General features: G+C 44.2%; 6 non-coding genes across 6 annotated transcripts; all 6 read left to right on the top strand.

Annotated features, from left to right (window-relative positions):
- Nucleotides 1-1882: 1882 nt before the first annotated feature.
- On the top strand, nt 1883-2073 carry LOC130348058 (U2 spliceosomal RNA). Its single transcript, XR_008885855.1, has one exon. It is a non-coding gene; the product is annotated as a U2 spliceosomal RNA (small nuclear RNA).
- A 2093-nt stretch (nt 2074-4166) lies between these two features.
- On the top strand, nt 4167-4357 carry LOC130348057 (U2 spliceosomal RNA). Its single transcript, XR_008885854.1, has one exon. It is a non-coding gene; the product is annotated as a U2 spliceosomal RNA (small nuclear RNA).
- A 2098-nt stretch (nt 4358-6455) lies between these two features.
- On the top strand, nt 6456-6646 carry LOC130348056 (U2 spliceosomal RNA). The gene has a single exon (XR_008885853.1). It is a non-coding gene; the product is annotated as a U2 spliceosomal RNA (small nuclear RNA).
- Nucleotides 6647-8742: 2096 nt separating this feature from the next.
- Nucleotides 8743-8933, top strand: LOC130348054 (U2 spliceosomal RNA). The gene has a single exon (XR_008885851.1). It is a non-coding gene; the product is annotated as a U2 spliceosomal RNA (small nuclear RNA).
- Nucleotides 8934-16127: 7194 nt separating this feature from the next.
- Nucleotides 16128-16327, top strand: LOC130348093 (U2 spliceosomal RNA). Its single transcript, XR_008885887.1, has one exon. It is a non-coding gene; the product is annotated as a U2 spliceosomal RNA (small nuclear RNA).
- Nucleotides 16328-18419: 2092 nt separating this feature from the next.
- Nucleotides 18420-18610, top strand: LOC130348053 (U2 spliceosomal RNA). The gene has a single exon (XR_008885850.1). It is a non-coding gene; the product is annotated as a U2 spliceosomal RNA (small nuclear RNA).
- The last annotated feature ends 241 nt before the right edge of the window (nt 18611-18851 follow it).

Genomic DNA, 18851 nt, shown 5'->3' with positions numbered 1-18851 from the left:
ATGGCCTCCTTAATTGGATCATTTGAGTAGCCAGCACACCTGTGCAGGTAGGGCATGACATGATAGGCAGCTGCCTTGATAGCGGGTGGGTGCTGAATGTTCCTAATTGACAAAATAAGATTAATGCTTATGAAGAAATATAAAATCTCATCCCTTCCCCAATATCGCGCCACACCCCTACCCCTTAATTCCCTGGTTGAACTTGATGGACATATGTCTTTTTTCGACCGTACTAACTATGTAACTATGTAACATAACATGGGGGGGGGGTCTCCTGGCTGTTCACACAGGTGTGTCATTGCTGTACATTGACCATGCATTGCTTCTGTGGTATTGCAAAGGCAAAGACAAATGCTTCCAGCCATCCATTGCACTAATGGATTGGTCATCAGCTGGCTGTCTATGTCCCGCATCAATATAGACCAAAGTACAGAGGGTTAGGCTATGCTATTGTGCACCTACCTGATGCATCAGAAGGTGCGAGGCCCTTGCTAAATTCTGTGCACAGACTTTGAGATCTATACTTTAGACTGTATCTAAACCTGCTCCAACATGGACTGACATTCTGGCCTACTTTCAGCCGATGCGACTTGTCTGTCGCTGAACAGTCGCTTTTTATGTATTCAGCACCTATGTATAATGTTGTAAAAATGCTCTAGAAGCTAAAGTCGCAGAAATGTCACACATATTTGGCCTGCAACTTTCTGTGCGACAAATTCAGACAGGAAAAATCAGTATAAATCCTTAGAAAATTATCCCCCAGTGTCTCCATCTGCTGGCGGTATTGAATAAGCATTGCTGCACTGATGGGGTATGCATTAGACGAAAAAAAAGAAGAAAAAGAAGAATAATACGCCCAGAAAAGAGGCGAAAAGGAGAAAAACGTAAAAAAACGTGAAAAAAAAGTAAGAGGAAGAGAAGGGAAAAAAAGGTGGAAATGGGTTTAAAAGTGATTTCGGCGGAGAAATATATATATATATATATATATATATATATATATATATATATACGCGCACACACACACATATATATAAACGTATTCTCCGTTGAGATATTGCAGCCGCTGCTGTGTCCAGGCCCAGGAGCCTTAGCACTGTGCTGTGATGTCACTCAATACCACTGACATCACTAGGTGTAAACAACATCTCTCCTTTGCTGTGTATGTGACTATGGAGCTGTTTGGTGATGTCGTCTATTATGGCCTTCATAGAAGCAACAGGAGATTGTTGCATCCATCTAGAACCCTCAGAACTACAGTGCTATGATGTCACTCACTTCCACAGGCCTTGCAGAGTGTAAACAACAACAACCCAGCTTTGTTGTGTATGTAACCATAGGGATTTGTGATGTCACCTAGAACCTTCACAGCAGCGACAGCTTTATGAGGAGCATCAGCACTGCTCTGCCTGAGCAGAACCATCACCGCCATAGGTTGTCAAATAACCCGGGTTTAACCCACACAGGTAAGTCCAATGGGGTGCAGGCATGTCCTCTATGCTTACAGCTTCCCGTGGGTGTTGGTTTGATACCGTTTGGGGACAGCCAAGGAGGCATCTGCAGGCAACAAAGGTAGGTGTGTGCTTGTGTGTGTGTTTCCTATGCAGATCCTAAGCCCAGTGTCACATGCAAGTAGGAGGAGTAAGAAGGGTTCCTGGCAAATCCGGGTTATGGATTGCATTTAAAAAGGCCCCGTGGGAGTGCAATGGGCCCCTGTCTTGCTGCTTAGCAATAATGGTATGGGTTTAGGTTCTGCTGTGTGTACTGGTGGTTGACTGCCCCCCAGCCCAGAGTGTGCATGGAAAATTGTCTGGCAGCCTCCCTGACAGCAAGCAGTGATAGTGCCCATGAAGGGCACCTTGTTGGGCCCGCCCCTTTCACGGTTATCGCTTCTCGGCCTTTTGGCTAAGATCAAGTGTAGTATCTGTTCTTATCAGTTTAATATCTGATACGTCCCCTATCTGGGGACCATATATTAAATGGATTTTTGAGAACGGGGGCCGATTTCGAAGCTTGCTTCCGTCGCCCTATGCATTGACCCGATATGGCAGTATCTTCGGGTACAGTGCACCACCCCCTTACAGGGTTAAAAAGAAAGATTCCTACTTTCATTGCTACCTGCTTGCTGGCTAGCCAGCTAGCCAGCCCTGTGGGCCTTGCTGCTGCTGCAGCCAAAAAACAAAAGGTGGTGCTGCTGCTGCTTCTGCTGCTTCTGCTTCTGCTTGTGTCTGGCCGCTGTTGGAGCGTCCAGGCACAGGACTTCTGCTGCTGCTGACTAAATGGCCTCCTTAATTGGATCATTTGAGTAGCCAGCACACCTGTGCAGGTAGGGCATGACATGATAGGCAGCTGCCTTGATAGCGGGTGGGTGCTGAATGTTCCTAATTGACAAAATAAGATTAATGCTTATGAAGAAATATAAAATCTCATCCCTTCCCCAATATCGCGCCACACCCCTACCCCTTAATTCCCTGGTTGAACTTGATGGACATATGTCTTTTTTCGACCGTACTAACTATGTAACTATGTAACATAACATGGGGGGGGGAGGGGGGGGTCTCCTGGCTGTTCACACAGGTGTGTCATTGCTGTACATTGACCATGCATTGCTTCTGTGGTATTGCAAAGGCAAAGACAAATGCTTCCAGCCATCCATTGCACTAATGGATTGGTCATCAGCTGGCTGTCTATGTCCCGCATCAATATAGACCAAAGTACAGAGGGTTAGGCTATGCTATTGTGCACCTACCTGATGCATCAGAAGGTGCGAGGCCCTTGCTAAATTCTGTGCACAGACTTTGAGATCTATACTTTAGACTGTATCTAAACCTGCTCCAACATGGACTGACATTCTGGCCTACTTTCAGCCGATGCGACTTGTCTGTCGCTGAACAGTCGCTTTTTATGTATTCAGCACCTATGTATAATGTTGTAAAAATGCTCTAGAAGCTAAAGTCGCAGAAATGTCACACATATTTGGCCTGCAACTTTCTGTGCGACAAATTCAGACAGGAAAAATCAGTATAAATCCTTAGAAAATTATCCCCCAGTGTCTCCATCTGCTGGCGGTATTGAATAAGCATTGCTGCACTGATGGGGTATGCATTAGACGAAAAAAAAGAAGAAAAAGAAGAATAATACGCCCAGAAAAGAGGCGAAAAGGAGAAAAACGTAAAAAAACGTGAAAAAAAAGTAAGAGGAAGAGAAGGGAAAAAAAGGTGGAAATGGGTTTAAAAGTGATTTCGGCGGAGAAATATATATATATATATATATATATATATATATATATATATATACGCGCACACACACACATATATATAAACGTATTCTCCGTTGAGATATTGCAGCCGCTGCTGTGTCCAGGCCCAGGAGCCTTAGCACTGTGCTGTGATGTCACTTAATACCACTGACATCACTAGGTGTAAACAACATCTCTCCTTTGCTGTGTATGTGACTATGGAGCTGTTTGGTGATGTCGTCTATTATGGCCTTCATAGAAGCAACAGGAGATTGTTGCATCCATCTAGAACCCTCAGAACTACAGTGCTATGATGTCACTCACTTCCACAGGCCTTGCAGACTGTAAACAACAACAACCCAGCTTTGTTGTGTATGTAACCATAGGGATTTGTGATGTCACCTAGAACCTTCACAGCAGCGACAGCTTTATGAGGAGCATCAGCACTGCTCTGCCTGAGCAGAACCATCACCGCCATAGGTTGTCAAATAACCCGGGTTTAACCCACACAGGTAAGTCCAATGGGGTGCAGGCATGTCCTCTATGCTTACAGCTTCCCGTGGGTGTTGGTTTGATACCGTTTGGGGACAGCCAAGGAGGCATCTGCAGGCAACAAAGGTAGGTGTGTGCTTGTGTGTGTGTTTCCTATGCAGATCCTAAGCCCAGTGTCACATGCAAGTAGGAGGAGTAAGAAGGGTTCCTGGCAAATCCGGGTTATGGATTGCATTTAAAAAGGCCCCGTGGGAGTGCAATGGGCCCCTGTCTTGCTGCTTAGCAATAATGGTATGGGTTTAGGTTCTGCTGTGTGTACTGGTGGTTGACTGCCCCCCAGCCCAGAGTGTGCATGGAAAATTGTCTGGCAGCCTCCCTGACAGCAAGCAGTGATAGTGCCCATGAAGGGCACCTTGTTGGGCCCGCCCCTTTCACGGTTATCGCTTCTCGGCCTTTTGGCTAAGATCAAGTGTAGTATCTGTTCTTATCAGTTTAATATCTGATACGTCCCCTATCTGGGGACCATATATTAAATGGATTTTTGAGAACGGGGGCCGATTTCGAAGCTTGCTTCCGTCGCCCTATGCATTGACCCGATATGGCAGTATCTTCGGGTACAGTGCACCACCCCCTTACAGGGTTAAAAAGAAAGATTCCTACTTTCATTGCTACCTGCTTGCTGGCTAGCCAGCTAGCCAGCCCTGTGGGCCTTGCTGCTGCTGCAGCCAAAAAACAAAAGGTGGTGCTGCTGCTGCTTCTGCTGCTTCTGCTTCTGCTTCTGCTTGTGTCTGGCCGCTGTTGGAGCGTCCAGGCACAGGACTTCTGCTGCTGCTGACTAAATGGCCTCCTTAATTGGATCATTTGAGTAGCCAGCACACCTGTGCAGGTAGGGCATGACATGATAGGCAGCTGCCTTGATAGCGGGTGGGTGCTGAATGTTCCTAATTGACAAAATAAGATTAATGCTTATGAAGAAATATAAAATCTCATCCCTTCCCCAATATCGCGCCACACCCCTACCCCTTAATTCCCTGGTTGAACTTGATGGACATATGTCTTTTTTCGACCGTACTAACTATGTAACTATGTAACATAACATGGGGGGGGGGGGGGGTCTCCTGGCTGTTCACACAGGTGTGTCATTGCTGTACATTGACCATGCATTGCTTCTGTGGTATTGCAAAGGCAAAGACAAATGCTTCCAGCCATCCATTGCACTAATGGATTGGTCATCAGCTGGCTGTCTATGTCCCGCATCAATATAGACCAAAGTACAGAGGGTTAGGCTATGCTATTGTGCACCTACCTGATGCATCAGAAGGTGCGAGGCCCTTGCTAAATTCTGTGCACAGACTTTGAGATCTATACTTTAGACTGTATCTAAACCTGCTCCAACATGGACTGACATTCTGGCCTACTTTCAGCCGATGCGACTTGTCTGTCGCTGAACAGTCGCTTTTTATGTATTCAGCACCTATGTATAATGTTGTAAAAATGCTCTAGAAGCTAAAGTCGCAGAAATGTCACACATATTTGGCCTGCAACTTTCTGTGCGACAAATTCAGACAGGAAAAATCAGTATAAATCCTTAGAAAATTATCCCCCAGTGTCTCCATCTGCTGGCGGTATTGAATAAGCATTGCTGCACTGATGGGGTATGCATTAGACGAAAAAAAAGAAGAAAAAGAAGAATAATACGCCCAGAAAAGAGGCGAAAAGGAGAAAAACGTAAAAAAACGTGAAAAAAAAGTAAGAGGAAGAGAAGGGAAAAAAAGGTGGAAATGGGTTTAAAAGTGATTTCGGCGGAGAAATATATATATATATATATATATATATATATATATATATATATATACGCGCACACACACACATATATATAAACGTATTCTCCGTTGAGATATTGCAGCCGCTGCTGTGTCCAGGCCCAGGAGCCTTAGCACTGTGCTGTGATGTCACTCAATACCACTGACATCACTAGGTGTAAACAACATCTCTCCTTTGCTGTGTATGTGACTATGGAGCTGTTTGGTGATGTCGTCTATTATGGCCTTCATAGAAGCAACAGGAGATTGTTGCATCCATCTAGAACCCTCAGAACTACAGTGCTATGATGTCACTCACTTCCACAGGCCTTGCAGAGTGTAAACAACAACAACCCAGCTTTGTTGTGTATGTAACCATAGGGATTTGTGATGTCACCTAGAACCTTCACAGCAGCGACAGCTTTATGAGGAGCATCAGCACTGCTCTGCCTGAGCAGAACCATCACCGCCATAGGTTGTCAAATAACCCGGGTTTAACCCACACAGGTAAGTCCAATGGGGTGCAGGCATGTCCTCTATGCTTACAGCTTCCCGTGGGTGTTGGTTTGATACCGTTTGGGGACAGCCAAGGAGGCATCTGCAGGCAACAAAGGTAGGTGTGTGCTTGTGTGTGTGTTTCCTATGCAGATCCTAAGCCCAGTGTCACATGCAAGTAGGAGGAGTAAGAAGGGTTCCTGGCAAATCCGGGTTATGGATTGCATTTAAAAAGGCCCCGTGGGAGTGCAATGGGCCCCTGTCTTGCTGCTTAGCAATAATGGTATGGGTTTAGGTTCTGCTGTGTGTACTGGTGGTTGACTGCCCCCCAGCCCAGAGTGTGCATGGAAAATTGTCTGGCAGCCTCCCTGACAGCAAGCAGTGATAGTGCCCATGAAGGGCACCTTGTTGGGCCCGCCCCTTTCACGGTTATCGCTTCTCGGCCTTTTGGCTAAGATCAAGTGTAGTATCTGTTCTTATCAGTTTAATATCTGATACGTCCCCTATCTGGGGACCATATATTAAATGGATTTTTGAGAACGGGGGCCGATTTCGAAGCTTGCTTCCGTCGCCCTATGCATTGACCCGATATGGCAGTATCTTCGGGTACAGTGCACCACCCCCTTACAGGGTTAAAAAGAAAGATTCCTACTTTCATTGCTACCTGCTTGCTGGCTAGCCAGCTAGCCAGCCCTGTGGGCCTTGCTGCTGCTGCAGCCAAAAAACAAAAGGTGCTGCTGCTGCTTCTGCTGCTTCTGCTTCTGCTTCTGCTTGTGTCTGGCCGCTGTTGGAGCGTCCAGGCACAGGACTTCTGCTGCTGCTGACTAAATGGCCTCCTTAATTGGATCATTTGAGTAGCCAGCACACCTGTGCAGGTAGGGCATGACATGATAGGCAGCTGCCTTGATAGCGGGTGGGTGCTGAATGTTCCTAATTGACAAAATAAGATTAATGCTTATGAAGAAATATAAAATCTCATCCCTTCCCCAATATCGCGCCACACCCCTACCCCTTAATTCCCTGGTTGAACTTGATGGACATATGTCTTTTTTCGACCGTACTAACTATGTAACTATGTAACATAACATGGGGGGGGGGGGGGTCTCCTGGCTGTTCACACAGGTGTGTCATTGCTGTACATTGACCATGCATTGCTTCTGTGGTATTGCAAAGGCAAAGACAAATGCTTCCAGCCATCCATTGCACTAATGGATTGGTCATCAGCTGGCTGTCTATGTCCCGCATCAGTATAGACCAAAGTACAGAGGGTTAGGCTATGCTATTGTGCACCTACCTGATGCATCAGAAGGTGCGAGGCCCTTGCTAAATTCTGTGCACAGACTTTGAGATCTATACTTTAGACTGTATCTAAACCTGCTCCAACATGGACTGACATTCTGGCCTACTTTCAGCCGATGCGACTTGTCTGTCGCTGAACAGTCGCTTTTTATGTATTCAGCACCTATGTATAATGTTGTAAAAATGCTCTAGAAGCTAAAGTCGCAGAAATGTCACACATATTTGGCCTGCAACTTTCTGTGCGACAAATTCAGACAGGAAAAATCAGTATAAATCCTTAGAAAATTATCCCCCAGTGTCTCCATCTGCTGGCGGTATTGAATAAGCATTGCTGCACTGATGGGGTATGCATTAGACGAAAAAAAAGAAGAAAAAGAAGAATAATACGCCCAGAAAAGAGGCGAAAAGGAGAAAAACGTAAAAAAACGTGAAAAAAAAGTAAGAGGAAGAGAAGGGAAAAAAAGGTGGAAATGGGTTTAAAAGTGATTTCGGCGGAGAAATATATATATATATATATATATATATATATATATATATATATATATACGCGCACACACACACATATATATAAACGTATTCTCCGTTGAGATATTGCAGCCGCTGCTGTGTCCAGGCCCAGGAGCCTTAGCACTGTGCTGTGATGTCACTCAATACCACTGACATCACTAGGTGTAAACAACATCTCTCCTTTGCTGTGTATGTGACTATGGAGCTGTTTGGTGATGTCGTCTATTATGGCCTTCATAGAAGCAACAGGAGATTGTTGCATCCATCTAGAACCCTCAGAACTACAGTGCTATGATGTCACTCACTTCCACAGGCCTTGCAGAGTGTAAACAACAACAACCCAGCTTTGTTGTGTATGTAACCATAGGGATTTGTGATGTCACCTAGAACCTTCACAGCAGCGACAGCTTTATGAGGAGCATCAGCACTGCTCTGCCTGAGCAGAACCATCACCGCCATAGGTTGTCAAATAACCCGGGTTTAACCCACACAGGTAAGTCCAATGGGGTGCAGGCATGTCCTCTATGCTTACAGCTTCCCGTGGGTGTTGGTTTGATACCGTTTGGGGACAGCCAAGGAGGCATCTGCAGGCAACAAAGGTAGGTGTGTGCTTGTGTGTGTGTTTCCTATGCAGATCCTAAGCCCAGTGTCACATGCAAGTAGGAGGAGTAAGAAGGGTTCCTGGCAAGTCCGGGTTATGGATTGCATTTAAAAAGGCCCCGTGGGAGTGCAATGGGCCCCTGTCTTGCTGCTTAGCAATAATGGTATGGGTTTAGGTTCTGCTGTGTGTACTGGTGGTTGACTGCCCCCCAGCCCAGAGTGTGCATGGAAAATTGTCTGGCAGCCTCCCTGACAGCAAGCAGTGATAGTGCCCATGAAGGGCACCTTGTTGGGCCCGCCCCTTTCACGGTTATCGCTTCTCGGCCTTTTGGCTAAGATCAAGTGTAGTATCTGTTCTTATCAGTTTAATATCTGATACGTCCCCTATCTGGGGACCATATATTAAATGGATTTTTGAGAACGGGGGCCGATTTCGAAGCTTGCTTCCGTCGCCCTATGCATTGACCCGATATGGCAGTATCTTCGGGTACAGTGCACCACCCCCTTACAGGGTTAAAAAGAAAGATTCCTACTTTCATTGCTACCTGCTTGCTGGCTAGCCAGCTAGCCAGCCCTGTGGGCCTTGCTGCTGCTGCAGCCAAAAAACAAAAGGTGGTGCTGCTGCTGCTTCTGCTGCTTCTGCTTCTGCTTCTGCTTGTGTCTGGCCGCTGTTGGAGCGTCCAGGCACAGGACTTCTGCTGCTGCTGACTAAATGGCCTCCTTAATTGGATCATTTGAGTAGCCAGCACACCTGTGCAGGTAGGGCATGACATGATAGGCAGCTGCCTTGATAGCGGGTGGGTGCTGAATGTTCCTAATTGACAAAATAAGATTAATGCTTATGAAGAAATATAAAATCTCATCCCTTCCCCAATATCGCGCCACACCCCTACCCCTTAATTCCCTGGTTGAACTTGATGGACATATGTCTTTTTTCGACCGTACTAACTATGTAACTATGTAACATAACATGGGGGGGGGGGGGTCTCCTGGCTGTTCACACAGGTGTGTCATTGCTGTACATTGACCATGCATTGCTTCTGTGGTATTGCAAAGGCAAAGACAAATGCTTCCAGCCATCCATTGCACTAATGGATTGGTCATCAGCTGGCTGTCTATGTCCCGCATCAATATAGACCAAAGTACAGAGGGTTAGGCTATGCTATTGTGCACCTACCTGATGCATCAGAAGGTGCGAGGCCCTTGCTAAATTCTGTGCACAGACTTTGAGATCTATACTTTAGACTGTATCTAAACCTGCTCCAACATGGACTGACATTCTGGCCTACTTTCAGCCGATGCGACTTGTCTGTCGCTGAACAGTCGCTTTTTATGTATTCAGCACCTATGTATAATGTTGTAAAAATGCTCTAGAAGCTAAAGTCGCAGAAATGTCACACATATTTGGCCTGCAACTTTCTGTGCGACAAATTCAGACAGGAAAAATCAGTATAAATCCTTAGAAAATTATCCCCCAGTGTCTCCATCTGCTGGCAGTATTGAATAAGCATTGCTGCACTGATGGGGTATGCATTAGACGAAAAAAAAGAAGAAAAAGAAGAATAATACGCCCAGAAAAGAGGCGAAAAGGAGAAAAACGTAAAAAAACGTGAAAAAAAAGTAAGAGGAAGAGAAGGGAAAAAAAGGTGGAAATGGGTTTAAAAGTGATTTCGGCGGAGAAATATATATATATATATATATATATATATATATATATATATATACGCGCACACACACACATATATATAAACGTATTCTCCGTTGAGATATTGCAGCCGCTGCTGTGTCCAGGCCCAGGAGCCTTAGCACTGTGCTGTGATGTCACTCAATACCACTGACATCACTAGGTGTAAACAACATCTCTCCTTTGCTGTGTATGTGACTATGGAGCTGTTTGGTGATGTCGTCTATTATGGCCTTCATAGAAGCAACAGGAGATTGTTGCATCCATCTAGAACCCTCAGAACTACAGTGCTATGATGTCACTCACTTCCACAGGCCTTGCAGAGTGTAAACAACAACAACCCAGCTTTGTTGTGTATGTAACCATAGGGATTTGTGATGTCACCTAGAACCTTCACAGCAGCGACAGCTTTATGAGGAGCATCAGCACTGCTCTGCCTGAGCAGAACCATCACCGCCATAGGTTGTCAAATAACCCGGGTTTAACCCACACAGGTAAGTCCAATGGGGTGCAGGCATGTCCTCTATGCTTACAGCTTCCCGTGGGTGTTGGTTTGATACCGTTTGGGGACAGCCAAGGAGGCATCTGCAGGCAACAAAGGTAGGTGTGTGCTTGTGTGTGTGTTTCCTATGCAGATCCTAAGCCCAGTGTCACATGCAAGTAGGAGGAGTAAGAAGGGTTCCTGGCAAGTCCGGGTTATGGATTGCATTTAAAAAGGCCCCGTGGGAGTGCAATGGGCCCCTGTCTTGCTGCTTAGCAATAATGGTATGGGTTTAGGTTCTGCTGTGTGTACTGGTGGTTGACTGCCCCCCAGCCCAGAGTGTGCATGGAAAATTGTCTGGCAGTCTCCCTGACAGCAAGCAGTGATAGTGCCCATGAAGGGCACCTTGTTGGGCCCGCCCCTTTCACGGTTATCGCTTCTCGGCCTTTTGGCTAAGATCCTGTGCGGTTTACCGGGCAGGGTAGGAGTCGGAAGGGGTGGTGATCGGGGCCCTCTTTTGCGGGGGGGCCCTGGATTGTTACTGGGTTGCGATAGTGGGTATCTTAACCTGCAAAAATGAGCGGAGAGAGGACTCGAGGACTCGAGGATACGGTGCGGATTTACGTTCCTGGCGAACACCGGGGGACGATTGGATTGGATCAAGTTGTGCTGGAGATTCTTCGCAAGCTCCAGTACCTTCAGGTATGGCATGTAATCGCTATGCAAGACTTCCCTAGGCAAGGGATTTACGATATAACCTTTTATGATTCTGAGGTTTGCCAGAGGGTCTACATGGACTTAGAAGTGATGAAGAGGAGGAATGAGCCAGCTATAATGAGTAAGGTGAAAGTGGAGCCATTATTCATGAATATGTCTAAGGTTGTTATAGTCCATATGTACAACCCGAAGGTTTCGGATGAGATGGTGACCAATTTTTTGTACCGATATTGTGATGAAGTTAAATTTCTTGGAAGACTCAAGAACAGACATGGGTACTTTAATTGTAAAAGGAAATTTGTTGTAAAATTTAAAAAGGACGAAGGAATGGAAGAGGGAAGGAAGAGTATACCACAGGTATTTTCTATTGGAGGAGAAAGAGGTTTTTGTTTTTATGAAGGACAGTTGCAGTACTGTAGACGTTGTCACGCTTATGGACATGTACAGGAGTCTTGCCCTGAGCAAGGAGTATGCTGCAGGAATTGTGGGAAATCAGGTCACAACTCGGGTGAATGTACTGAGAAGAAAACGTGTGATATCTGTGGTAGTGAGGAGCATTTGGCTAGAGGATGCAGTTTATGGTATAGAAAGAAAATGAGCTATGCTGACGCAGCAGGAAATAGAAGAGAGGAAAGAGGAGAAAGGCCATTTCCACGTGTTTTTGGTGTGAATGCTGAGGTGACTCAGGTGATTGACGAGAACTCTGTAAAAGGGAGTGCAGCAGGTGTGACAGTGCAGCACATGAATACTCAGGAAAAATCTGGAAAAGGGGAGGAGGGTGACTCCACTGGTGTGCATTGTGAGGAGACTGGTGTTGGTGAAGAGTTTACTGAGGTCAGTAAGAAGAAAGCACGTAAAGGGAAAAAAGAGAAAGTGGTGGAGAGTGTGGAGACTGTGTGTAGGGAGGTTCCCCCATGTGAAGAAACAATTGAGGATTTTGAATGCCCAAACCCAGTGGTGGGGGAGGAGGAGGGGATGGAGTTTCAGGAGAATGAGAGTGAGAGATCCCTAACACCTGGGCAGAGGGTGATTAGTGGGGAGGAGAATGTAACATCTGAAGAGGAGGAGAAGGAGGAGGAGGAGGGGGAAGATGAAGATGAAGATGCAAATGGAGGCTTTCAAGGTAAAAGTAAAAGGTGTAAGAAAGGGAGTTGGTCAGGGGATCAGACGGATCCTGTGTATGGAGGTGAGAAAATGATGGACAGGGACTCTCAAGTGGGGTCGCCTGATTGCTATGGGATGCTGCTAAGGAAGGTTGAAGGTCAGAATACTAACTTCTAGTTAAAATGGATGTTAAGAAAATGGATTGCCTTCTTTCCTTTTTAATGGCATTGGTTGTGGCTACTCTTAATGTTCGGAGTATAGGAACAACCATCAGAAGAGCAGCAGTTTTTGATTTTTTGGAGAATGTGAAGGGAGATATATTTTGTTTACAGGAGTGTGCAATTAAGTCTGCACCTTATGTAGATGAATGGAAGAGAGGGCAGTCTTTTTGGTCTACATGCACAGAGAATAAAAATGAAGGTGTGGGGATTTTATTGTGTAACAGGGACATTAAAGTTTTAAATTGCCAAGTTTTAGTACCAGGTCGTTGTATGGTTTTAAATTTTCAGTTTTTAGGCCAGAGAATGAGAGTTTTTAATGTATATGCGCCAGCAGAAAAACAGGCACGTGTGTTATTTTTAGAGTCTCTTAAACTTTTTATTCCTGGTCGTGATGGTACTATTATTGTTGGTGATTTTAACTGCATTAGATCCGTCAATGATCGTGAGAGCTCTGCTAAGGTTAGAACTGATATTACTTCAAATGTTTTAAACCAAATTATTCAAGACTTACATTATTCTGATGTTGGACTGATGGTTAGCACTGATGAAAGATACACCTATATATCAGATAGTGGCCGCTGTAAATCCCGGATTGATTACATTCTTGTCTCTGAGGGGATTAAGGTGGTCCGGTGCAATCAAATGATGTCAACTTTCTCAGATCATAAGATGGTGTCGGCAGAAATAAGTATTGCAGAGTCCTTTCATTTTGGTAGAGGGCTCTGGAAATTAAATGTAAGTCTATTAGAAGATGAAGAAGTAATGGCCGGTTTTAAAGATTTTTTTTTATCTTGTACTTCTAAACAATCTGTTTTTAGTAATGTTTTAGCTTGGTGGGATTGGGCAAAAAGTGAGTTTGCTAAGTATTTTAAGTTCATTTGCATAAGGAGGGCACAAGAAAAGAGGAGGGGTTATGAAAGGCTTATCTCACGTTTAGAAACTCTCTTTAAGTTTAAACATGTTGGTGTGGAGGTGGAGGAGGAAATTGAGAAGGTGAAAATTGAGATGAAGAACAGGTTGTTGGAAAGAGGTAGAAATATTGTTTTTAAATCCAAAGTTCAACATTTGGAGGAAAATGAACAATGTACAAGATATTTCTTTAAAAAATGTTTTAATGCTAGGGGTGTTTTTAAGTCTGTTTTAACTCCTACAGGGGAAGTTGTTGGTGATGAGATGGTGAAGGAGATTGGCAGATTTTATGAAACACTTTTTAGTAATAAGAGCAGAGCCAGTGAGACGGAGATGAATGATTATTGTAATATTTTAGAGAATAATGTCCCTGAAGGAAAAAGTGCATTTTTAATTGAGGAAGTTTGTGAAGGGGAGATCAAGCAGGCTCTGGACAAGACAGCGAAAGGGAAGACACCGGGCTGTGATGGCCTCCCCTTTGAGTTTTATTCAGTTTTTTGGCATATTTTAAAGCAAGATTTTACACGGGTGGTGCAATATGTTTTTAACTCAGGTATTTTAGCGGAGTCTATGAAGAAAGGAGTTATTACCTTGATACATAAGAAAGGTGATGAAAGAGATTTGAAAAACTGGAGGCCGATCACATTATTGAATACAGATTATAAGATCATTGCAAAGATTGTGGCGAACAGGATGAGTGACATAGTTGAGCACCTTGTTGGAGAATACCAAGTTTGTGCAGTGCCAAATAGGAGAATAACTGATAATTTATTAGTTTTAAGAGACTCTATTTATTATAGTAATTTTAATAAGAATGCACTTTTTGTGGAATCCATTGATTTTGAAAAAGCTTATGACAGAGTTGCTCATGATTTTTTGTTTATGGTTTTAAAGCATATGGGTATTCCTGAGAAGCTACTGTTTGTGATTAAAAGTTTTTATTATGGGGCAACAAGTCAGATTTTAGTCAATGGACATGTGGGGCCGGGTTTTAATATTTTATCAGGAGTACGACAGGGATGCCCACTCTCCCCAATTTTATTCATTTGTGTCATTGAGGCCTTGCTCAAAAATGTACAGAAGGACAAATGTGTGAGTGGTGTTTTTATCCCGGGAAGTAATGGAAGGAATTTGAAGGTTTTAAGTTACATGGATGATGTGGTTTTTACTTGCACTTCCCAAGCTGATCTTAATAGAGTGAATTTGCATGTAAAGATTTTTTGTTGTATTGCTGGTATGAAAGTCAATTGGGGGAAGTGCCAATTGAGTAATTTTGGAAAGCAAGGAAAAGTGGTGGTGGATGGCGTGGATGAGAAGGAAGATATTGAAGTGTTAGGGGTTGTTTTTGAAAAAAATCTAAAAGGAGGGAAAAGTTATGAGAAGTTGGAGGAGAAGATAGAGAAGAAATTATCTTTTTGGAAATTGAGAAACTTGTCCCTTAAAGGTAAAGTTCTGATTTTAAAGGCAGTAATTTTGCCACTACTATTATATACTGCAATGGTTTTCCCACCCGGCAAATTATGGACCAGAAGGATGACAAGGAAGTTGTTTATTTTTTTCTGGGGTTCAAAGATGGAAAAGATGAAGAGGGAGGAAGTGATGAAGAGCGTGAAGAAAGGCGGATATAATTTCCCGGATATTAATCTGTTTTTAAAGACTCATTACTTTCTTTTAATTTATAAAGTGTCTCAGTGCAATAATTGGGTGGCAGACATGAGCAGGTATTTGGCAGGATGGTTGTTTTCCAAATGGGGCTGGTGTGAGAAGGATCTGAGGAGACCAATAGCGCAAGTTATACCTACCTTCTATGTGGTTCTCAGATCTTTCAGTGATCAATTTGGTTTGAGTTCCCTGGGAAAACCTGAGAAAAAGAAAATTGAAAATGAAATAAGAAAAAATGAGAGATTATATGAAGTACCATTCTGCACTACTGCTCAGTCTGTGAAGATCTGGAATCTTTTTAATGTTAGAGGATTATCCAATAGACAGAGAGATGTAAACTGGATGACTTTTCATGGCTGCCTCCCAACCAGAGCTTTCCTGAATGGACGAGGAATAAGAGTGAGCGAGAAATGTCCAAGAGAGGGTTGTGGAGGCAGGGAGGATACAGTGCACTTATTTTGGAACTGTTTTTATGCAAGAGAATTTTTTATGCTTCTACAGAGGTTTTTTTCTGCAATCACGGGATATGTTGATTTTAATTTTGAGAAGATTTTTATTGGTCAGGATTTTAGCAGGAGAGAGGACACACGTGAAAGCTGGATTGTATTTTCTGTTTTTAAAGAAGTTTTATGGGATTCTAGAAACCTGCTTGTTTTTAAAAATGTGTGTATTTCTCCAAGGGAGTTGAAGAGACTTTTTTTTGGAAGGTTGTTTATTATTTTTCTATTTGACAAGAAGAGAATGGGAGAGGAAGAGGCTGAAAAGATTTGGAGATACAAGGAATGGAGAAAGTTGTAAGTATCCTGATCAAGGTTTTGAATTTGTGCTTCTCTTATAGTTTTCTTATTGAGATATTTTTCCGCATGATGTTTTTTCAGACTTTGTTTAGAAGTGATGAGTTTTGGTAGGTGACCTGATGATCGCTTGAACAATAGTCTGTAACTGAGGAAAAAAAAAAAAAAAAAATCTGTTCTTATCAGTTTAATATCTGATACGTCCCCTATCTGGGGACCATATATTAAATGGATTTTTGAGAACGGGGGCCGATTTCGAAGCTTGCTTCCGTCGCCCTATGCATTGACCCGATATGGCAGTATCTTCGGGTACAGTGCACCACCCCCTTACAGGGTTAAAAAGAAAGATTCCTACTTTCATTGCTACCTGCTTGCTGGCTAGCCAGCTAGCCAGCCCTGTTGGCCTTGCTGCTGCTGCAGCCAAAAAACAAAAGGTGGTGCTGCTGCTGCTTCTGCTGCTTCTGCTTCTGCTTGTGTCTGGCCGCTGTTGGAGCGTCCAGGCACAGGACTTCTGCTGCTGCTGACTAAATGGCCTCCTTAATTGGATCATTTGAGTAGCCAGCACACCTGTGCAGGTAGGGCATGACATGATAGGCAGCTGCCTTGATAGCGGGTGGGTGCTGAATGTTCCTAATTGACAAAATAAGATTAATGCTTATGAAGAAATATAAAATCTCATCCCTTCCCCAATATCGCGCCACACCCCTACCCCTTAATTCCCTGGTTGAACTTGATGGACATATGTCTTTTTTCGACCGTACTAACTATGTAACTATGTAACATAACATGGGGGGGGGGGGGGGTCTCCTGGCTGTTCACACAGGTGTGTCATTGCTGTACATTGACCATGCATTGCTTCTGTGGTATTGCAAAGGCAAAGACAAATGCTTCCAGCCATCCATTGCACTAATGGATTGGTCATCAGCTGGCTGTCTATGTCCCGCATCAATATAGACCAAAGTACAGAGGGTTAGGCTATGCTATTGTGCACCTACCTGATGCATCAGAAGGTGCGAGGCCCTTGCTAAATTCTGTGCACAGACTTTGAGATCTATACTTTAGACTGTATCTAAACCTGCTCCAACATGGACTGACATTCTGGCCTACTTTCAGCCGATGCGACTTGTCTGTCGCTGAACAGTCGCTTTTTATGTATTCAGCACCTATGTATAATGTTGTAAAAATGCTCTAGAAGCTAAAGTCGCAGAAATGTCACACATATTTGGCCTGCAACTTTCTGTGCGACAAATTCAGACAGGAAAAATCAGTATAAATCCTTAGAAAATTATCCCCCAGTGTCTCCATCTGCTGGCGGTATTGAATAAGCATTGCTGCACTGATGGGGTATGCATTAGACGAAAAAAAAGAAGAAAAAGAAGAATAATACGCCCAGAAAAGAGGCGAAAAGGAGAAAAACGTAAAAAAACGTGAAAAAAAAGTAAGAGGAAGAGAAGGGAAAAAAAGGTGGAAATGGGTTTAAAAGTGATTTCGGCGGAGAAATATATATATATATATATATATATATATATATATATATATATATACGCGCACACACACACATATATATAAACGTATTCTCCGTTGAGATATTGCAGCCGCTGCTGTGTCCAGGCCCAGGAGCCTTAGCACTGTGCTGTGATGTCACTCAATACCACTGACATCACTAGGTGTAAACAACATCTCTCCTTTGCTGTGTATGTGACTATGGAGCTGTTTGGTGATGTCGTCTATTATGGCCTTCATAGAAGCAACAGGAGATTGTTGCATCCATCTAGAACCCTCAGAACTACAGTGCTATGATGTCACTCACTTCCACAGGCCTTGCAGAGTGTAAACAACAACAACCCAGCTTTGTTGTGTATGTAACCATAGGGATTTGTGATGTCACCTAGAACCTTCACAGCAGCGACAGCTTTATGAGGAGCATCAGCACTGCTCTGCCTGAGCAGAACCATCACCGCCATAGGTTGTCAAATAACCCGGGTTTAACCCACACAGGTAAGTCCAATGGGGTGCAGGCATGTCCTCTATGCTTACAGCTTCCCGTGGGTGTTGGTTTGATACCGTTTGGGGACAGCCAAGGAGGCATCTGCAGGCAACAAAGGTAGGTGTGTGCTTGTGTGTGTGTTTCCTATGCAGATCCTAAGCCCGGTGTCACATGCAAGTAGGAGGAGTAAGAAGGGTTCCTGGCAAATCCGGGTTATGGATTGCATTTAAAAAGGCCCCGTGGGAGTGCAATGGGCCCCTGTCTTGCTGCTTAGCAATAATGGTATGGGTTTAGGTTCTGCTGTGTGTACTGGTGGTTGACTGCCCCCCAGCCCAGAGTGTGCATGGAAAATTGTCTGGCAGCCTCCCTGACAGCAAGCAGTGATAGTGCCCATGAAGGGCACCTTGTTGGGCCCGCCCCTTTCACGGTTATCGCTTCTCGGCCTTTTGGCTAAGATCAAGTGTAGTATCTGTTCTTATCAGTTTAATATCTGATACGTCCCCTATCTGGGGACCATATATTAAATGGATTTTTGAGAACGGGGGCCGATTTCGAAGCTTGCTTCCGTCGCCCTATGCATTGACCCGATATGGCAGTATCTTCGGGTACAGTGCACCACCCCCTTACAGGGTTAAAAAGAAAGATTCCTACTTTCATTGCTACCTGCTTGCTGGCTAGCCAGCTAGCCAGCCCTGTGGGCCTTGCTGCTGCTGCAGCCAAAAAACAAAAGGTGGTGCTGCTGCTGCTTCTGCTTCTGCTTGTGTCTGGCCGCTGTTGGAGCGTCCAGGCACAGGACTTCTGCTGCTGCTGACTAAATGGCCTCCTTAATTGGATCATTTGAGTAGCCAGCACACCTGTGCAG

Source organism: Hyla sarda, unplaced genomic scaffold (genome assembly GCF_029499605.1).
Source record: "Hyla sarda isolate aHylSar1 unplaced genomic scaffold, aHylSar1.hap1 scaffold_864, whole genome shotgun sequence".
NCBI lineage: Eukaryota > Metazoa > Chordata > Amphibia > Anura > Hylidae > Hyla > Hyla sarda.
Note: the sequence above shows the minus strand (reverse complement) of the source record. Positions and strands in the feature narration are given on the sequence as shown.